The following is a 7,982-nucleotide window of genomic DNA, read 5'->3' on the forward strand; positions in this document are numbered from 1 at the left end:
CCAAATGTCTTCTGTTTAGAGGTTGGGAAAAGAGGTATGCAGCTAGAAAAGGATTTCCAAAAGGAAATAGCAAAAATATAGGCAGAAGTTTGTCAGACATAGCCATTATAGTATCTGGATCAAAATCCTGGAACTCCCCTCCTAACAGCACTGTGGGTATTCCTACAATACATGGACTGCGATGGTTCAAGAAGGCAGCGCAACACCACCCTTCCCAAAGGCAATTAGGGATGAGCAATAAATGCTGGCCTAGCCAGCAATGCCCACATTTCATGAAAGAATTAAAATAATTCCTTTGAATTTGGGAATCTGCCAATCTCTTACTAACGTAAGATTTCAAGAACATCTTGTTCGAAAGGAACTGTGAAAGACAGGCCAACTTGATTACAGGCCAAATTACAAATATCTAAGTTTGGTGAATCCTTCAATTGAATGACTATTTGAGCTGCTGCCTTTTACCTACCTACCTACCTACTGCCCTGATCTTCCAGTTTCCAGATGGTCAGGAACTGGTCGTATAATTCAAGGCACACACCGGGACCCTGCGGAAGGCTCTACTGAAATGCCCAGAGGTTTGAACTTCTGATTGTCCATGCCCCTGCTCCCCAGACCCTCTGCCAAAGTTCCGACTCTGAGTTAGATTCGAAGACTTTGGACAGTTCCAAGATACTTACCTGGTAATTACCCAGGAAATGTTAGGCAGTAAATCCTAGTCTAACTCCTGGGTAGCTGCAGAACTAACCCCCCCAATGACTCACACTAACCCACAAACCTGCCCCACCAACTCCATCCTCTGACACCCAAATACACCACTAAAACCCTGACTACAACCTCCTGACACAACCCGACTGCCCCTCCCGAACATGCAAGACCCCAACCACTTGACCTTCCACCAGACCAGAGCTGACTACCATCCATCACTCAACAAAGCTCCCCTGACCACACCTGACTAGCTCCCAACCTGACTACCCCTCCTGACCCAACACAACCCAACTACCCCTGAGCCACTTATCCACCCTACCCGCCTACCATCCCACCCACCTGCCACCCTACCCACCTGTCACCTCACCCACCTGCCACCATCCCGACCTACGATCCTCCTACCTAACAACCTACCCACCTATCACCTCACCCACCTGCCACCGTACCCACCCACAACCCTCCTACCTACCAAACTACCATTCAACCCACTTGTCACCTCACTATACCCACCTATGACCCTCCTACCTATCCACCTACCACCCTTCCCACCTACCACCCAACCCTCTACCACCATACCTATATGCCACTCTACCTAACTGCCACCCAATCCACCTGCCACCCTACCCACCTGCCACGCTACCCACCTGCCACCTCACCCACTTACCACACCCACCCAACCCACTTACCCTCCAACTCCCCTTACCACCCTGCCCATTCACTGATTCATCCACTCATTCATTCACTCATTCACTAACATTCTCACTAGGCATATAAACTTATCTCATGGCAGTTGTACCGCAAAAAAAGGGCCATGGCTTGTCTTCCCCGTGATGCTACAGCGCTGCGATGGAATCCTTCGTGAGACTGTACACTCCAGATGTCCGAAGAAGCCAGGCTCGGAAGACTGGCCAGAAATGTAGAGCACCGTTGGGGCTTTGAAAAGTTTGAGTGAAGCGGCAATCTGACCATGTTTGCAGTTTCCGGGAAGCCCTACTCCTATATGTTTGTAATCTCTTTGTCTATCTGTATTTTCTTCTGTGCTGTGGGCCTTGGTTATCTTGGCTCAGTAAAAATGAAAGACTGTTACTGGACTCCCAAGACTATAGAAAGGAAATCCTGGATTCCTGAGGCTAACTTCAGGAACCTTAATGACCAAAGCATCTGTGGTGTGGCCTGGCATTGTCCGCACAGCAAGATAAATATTCATTGCCAATGACTGGAATACTCAGCCCATTAGTATTTTCTCTGGACTGTGGCCAGGTTATTCACAAGAAGGTCATTTGGACAAAATGTCAATAGAGAAACCTATTTTAACACATGTCTACTTCAAATGTTATTTTGACAACTAATAGGTCACTTGTGGCAATGAAGCTGACACACGAGGGGACAGGTAGGACTCAGCACACAGCATGCTAGGAGTACACTACAGTCAAGGGATGGGCTTTTACTTTGTGTTATGAGTGCGGCATCTCTGAGTGTGACATTTCTGAGTGAGACATTTCTGAGTGTGACATCTCTGAGTTTGACATTTCTGAGTGGGACATTTTGAGTGTGACATTTCTGAAAGTGACATTTCTGAGAGGGACATCTCTGAGTGTGACATTTCTGAGTGTGACATTTCTGAGTGTGACATTTCTGAGTGTGACATTTTTGAGTGTGACATCTCTGAGTGTGACATTTCTGAGTGAGACATTTCTGAGTGTGACATCTCTGAGTGTGACATCTCTGAGTGTGACATTTCTGAGTGTGACATCCCTGAGTGTGACATCTGAGTGTGACATTTCTGAATGTGACATCTCTGAGTGAGACATTTCTGAGTGAGACATTTCTGAGTGTGACATTACTGAGTGTGACATTTCTGAGTGTGACATTTTTGAGTGTGACATCTCTGGGTGTGACATTTCTGGGTGTGACATTTCTGAGTGAGACATTTCTGAGTGTGACATTTCTGAGTGTGACACCTCTGAGTGAGACATCTGAGTGTGACATTTCTGAATGTGACATTTCTGAGTGAGACATTTCTGAGTGTGACATTACTGAGTGTGACATTTCTGAGTGTGACATTTTTGAGTGTGACATCTCTGGGTGTGACATTTCTGGGTGTGACATTTCTGAGTCTGACATCTCTGTGTGTGACGTATCTGAGTGTGACATCTCTGAGTGTGACATCTCTGAGTGTGACATTTCTGAGTGTGACATCTCTGAGTGTGACATTTCTGAGTGAGACATTTCTGAGTGTGACATCTCTGAGTGTGACATCTGAGTGTGAAATTTCTGAATGTGACATTTCTGAGTGAGACATTTCTGAGTGTGACATCACTGAGTGTGACATCTCTGAGTGTGACATTTCTGAGTGTGACTTCTCTGGGTGTGACATTTCTGAGTGTGACATTTCTGAGTCTGACATCTCTGTGTGTGACATATCTGAGTGTGACATCTCTGAGTGTGACATCTCTGAGTGTGACATTTCTAAGTGTGACATCTCTGAGTGAGACATTTCTGAGTGTGACATCTCTGAGTGCGACATCTCTGAGTGTGACATTTCTGAGTGAGACATTTCTGAGCGTGACATCTCTGAGTGTGACATCTGAGTGTGACATTTCTGAATGTGACATCTCTGAGTGAGACATTTCTGAGTGTGACATCACTGAGTGTGACATTTCTGAGTGTGAGATTTCTGAGTGAGACATTTCTGACTGTGACATTTCTGAGTGTGACATTTCTAAGTGTGACATCTCTGAGTGTGACATATCTGAGTGTGACATATCTGAGTGTGACATTTCTGAGTGTGACATCTCTGAGTGTGACATCTGAGTGTGACATTTCTGAATGTGACATCTCTGAGTGAGACATTTCTGAGTGTGACATCACTGAGTGTGACATTTCTGAGTGTGACATTTCTGAGTGAGACATTTCTGAGTGTGACATTTCTGAGTGAGACATTTCTGACTGTGACATTTCTGAGTGTGACATCTGAGTGTGACATTTCTGAGTGTGACATCTCTGAGTGTGACATCTGAGTGTGACATTTCTGAATGTGACATCTCTGAGTGAGACATTTCTGAGTGTGACATTTCTAAGTGTGACATCTCTGAGTGTGACATCTCTGAGTGTGACATATCTGAGTGTGACATTTCTGAGTGTGACATTTTTGAGTGTGACATCTCTGAGTGTGACATCTCTGAGTGTGACGTTTCTGAGTGAGACATTTCTGAGTGTGACATCCCTGAGTGAGACATCTGAGTGAGACATTTCTGAGTGTGACATCACTGAGTGTGACATTTCTAAGTGTGACATTTCTGAATGTGACATTTCTGAATGAGACATTTCTGAGTGTGACATCACTGAGTGTGACATTTCTGAGTGTGACATTTTTGAGTGTGACATCTCTGGGTGTGACATTTCTGAGTCTGACATCTCTGAGTGTGACATCTCTGAGTGTGACATTTCTGAGTGTGACATCTCTGAGTGATACATATCTGAGTGTGACATTTCTGGGTGTGACATTTCTGAGTGAGATGTTGCTGACATTCCTGGATGAGCCCTCCTGAATTGCCGAAGACACTGCTGCTTTTAGATGTACAAAGGGACCTGAGTGCGCTCGTCTATAGATTATGAAAGCTATCATGCAAGTGCAGCAAGCAGTTAGGAAGACTAGTGGTATGTTAGCCTTGATCTCAAGAGGATTTGAGTACAGGTGTAGCGAAGTCATGCTTGAATTGTATAGGACCTTGGTTAGACAATACCTGGAGTACTATGTGCAGTTATGGTCCCCTTACCTTAGGAAGGACAATATTACCATAGAGGGAGTGCAACAAAGGTTCATCAGACTTGTTCCTAGGATGGTGGGACTGTCTTATGAAGAAAGATTGGAGAAACTGGGCCTGTATATTCTCCAGAGATTCGAAGAATGACAGGTGGCCTCTTTGAAACCGACAAAATACTTGGAGGGATCGACAGGTTAGATGCAGGTAAGATAATTCCCCTGGCTGGGGAATCTAGAACCAGGGAGACAATTCCAAAATAAGTGGGAAGCCACTTAGAAACCAGGTGAGGTGATTTTTTTTTACTCAGAGGGCTGTGAATTTTTGGAATTCTCTACCACAGTGGGCTGTGGAAATTCAGTCACTGAGTACATTTAAAGCAGAGGTTGACAGATTTCTAAATACCAATGACATAAAGGGATATGGAACTAGTTTGGGAAAAAGGCATTGAAGTGGCTGATCAACCATGTTCGTATTGAATGGCGGAGCAGACACGATGGGATGAATGGCCTACTTCTACTCCTATGTTCCTATGTTCCTGAGTGTAACATCTCTTAGTGTGACATTTCTGAGGCACAAAATAAGCATAAGGAGACATGTTCCATCATAAAAATGAAAAGAGTTCAATAGGTTAGACTTAGAGAAAATATTTCCACTTGTGACAATGTGCAAAACTAGGGGTATCAATATAAGATAGTCAATAATAAATTCACTAGGGAGTTCATGAAAAATTCTTGAGCCAGAGAGTGATTAAAATATGGAATCCACAACCACAAAGAATAGTTGAGGAAAGTAGCTTGTGTACATTTAAAGGGATGCTAGATCAGTACATGAGGAAACATGAAATAGAAGAACATGCTGATAGATCGAGGTTAAGTGTGGTAGGAGGAGACTTATGTGATGCATAAACACTAGCATAGGCCATTTTGACTGAATGGTCTGTTTCTGTGCTGGAAACTCTACTGGGAATTTTAATCTCCAGGAATGTTTGTGTAGCTTATAAAAATGTAAAAAATCTGAAACACAACCCCAACCCGCCACCTCTGATTTAACAGAGGCAGATGGGGAGGTGGGTGCATGGGCAAACAACCTACTCTCAGGGACTGGGTAGCCCATTTAATTAAACTGTGGCCTGATACTGTGGATCTACCTACCCAACAGCCTCTCAATCTGGGGCTGACTTAGCCAGGAAATGGATACAAAAAAAATGTTAATCAAGACTTGCCATTAAATTCAGCAAGATCTGAGGGAAATGCACCCTTACTGGTTATCCAACATCAAAACAGACCTCTCTGCTCCCTCCCAGCCACCAAGCTAATATTGGGGCTTATTTGACTATTGAGATACAAGACTTTAGTGTGTAAACTAATTTGAAGAAAATACTGTTAAAAAATACACAAAAGGGTGAATTGTAACTCTGCTCCATGGTGGAAAATGAGTGTTGGGGGTTGCACAGTTGGGGGTGGGGCGTTGCAGTTTAAGCTGAAGCAGCTTCATTTCCCATTCCATTCCTGCCGTTTCCAAATTTTAATTTGACTGGTTTGGCTGGTTGATGAGGCTGGGGCATGAATAATAAATTCAAAACGGGAGGTGGCAGGGGAGGGGTTCCCATAGCATTAATCTTTTGCTTCAGTAGCCTGGAAACTCTTGCAATGCCCCACCTCCTGGCTTCTGTCAATGCTGATGGGCATCTTCTAGGCAACGAGACTTTCATCCACCATATTTCCAACAGCTGCTCTTTACTCCCAAGACAGTCAACACTTAATTGGTGGCTTTTGGGTGTAACTGAACCTGCACTACCTCCAGTTTTTAAATACATAACCCTCCATGTTACTGAGCCCTTACATTGGGCGGTCAACTGCGGCTTAATCAGCTTATCTGGACACTGACAATGCAACAATGGGGATGAAGAAATGGCAATATTTGTCAAAGCCAGGATGATGTGTAGCTTGGTGGAGAATTTGGAGGTGATGGTGCTCTCTGTCTTGGTAGAGGTCATGGGGTTGTGGGGGGGTTACTGTCAAATTAATCAAGGTGAGTGCTGTAATGCAGTGAAACATAAAATCTTACTATCTGTAGGGTGGTTTATGGCTGTAATATTCATGATTATTTCACTGCAATAGTTCATGAGATGTTTATAAATTTCCAGCACTGGGTCAAGAGCAACCAGCAAAAAATGACTAGCTTTTTTGCATTTCCTTTTATACCTTCGTCCTTTAAAGTGCAAAGATGAAAGTGTCAGGTATTACCTTGCCAAACTATCCTTCCTTTCCGGCAAGTATTGCCAGTGAGTATCAGTTGGCTGTTTGACTGTGTCCGGAGGTATTGCACCACAGCTCAACCCAGATTCATCCAATGGCTCCAGGTGTTCATTGTCAAACTTGTGTCTCATGCCAAGTCTAACCTTGAAACATTCATCCACATGCCTGGGTTCTGGTTCCAAATTAAGCCATGGCTTTAGACCTACTACTGACTTACTGTGCCCCCATGCTATCCACTCCATGACTCAGATGAATCTCTTTTTATCTCAACTGCAAAAAGTTGTGGCAGAGACCCTCTCCCTCCACTTAGGCAATGTGAACAGCAGTGTGTTCATCCCAGGTTAAAAGGCTGTCTCACAGGGAAAATCATCCCTCCCTTCAGCTATCAAAAATATTCCAGATTGGAAGATAAAACTCAAGTTTACTGGCTGATGAAACATTACCTCTGTCAAACGTTTTAAGCAGTGATGAGAGCAAGCTATCTTACTTCGGCAAAAAGACAGGGAATCTCCCAGAACCACATACAATATCTCACCATAAGTTTTCTGTAACAACGGTAGTGACTAAGCTCAAATGAATCCTTCATCATCACCTGTACAAGCACAAAAAAAAAATTCTGCTTTTACTTCAATGGCTTATCATCAATTCAAACAAGCACTGCCACTTTTGTGTTTGAATGTTGCACTTATTTTTTTGCCGCAATGGGAAAAAAGACGTAAGGCTCTTCCTTAAGCATTATCTTTTCCATGAAATTGTGGAAACAGGGTTGTCTCTCTCCCAGATAGTAACCCCATTTGGCTCTGTGGGGCAGCTTCAATACAACAACCCACAAACTCTATCGCATAGAAGGACAAAGGCAGAAGACAAATGGGGACACTATCACCTGCAAGTTCCCTCCAGGCCACTCACCATCCTGACTTGGAACTATATCGCCGTTCCTTCACTGTCGCCAGATCAAAATCATGGAACTCCCTTCCTCAGCCTGTGGGTGTACCTACATAAATGGACTGCAGCGCTTTTTATTTCCTTAGTTCTGTTGAAGAGTCATACGGACTCGAAACGTTAACTGTATTCATCTCCACAGATGCTGTCAGATCTGCTGAGTTTCTCCAGGTATTTTTATTTTTGTTTTTGTTATGGATTCCAGTGCTTTCTGTTTCTCTTCACTTGACAGGCCAATCAACATCTCCAGGGAAATATATCGCTGAAAAGTACAGAGGCATGGAATGGAACATTATAGGAACATAGGAATCGG

Source organism: Carcharodon carcharias, chromosome 2, assembly GCF_017639515.1.
Source record: "Carcharodon carcharias isolate sCarCar2 chromosome 2, sCarCar2.pri, whole genome shotgun sequence".
Lineage (NCBI taxonomy): Eukaryota > Metazoa > Chordata > Chondrichthyes > Lamniformes > Lamnidae > Carcharodon > Carcharodon carcharias.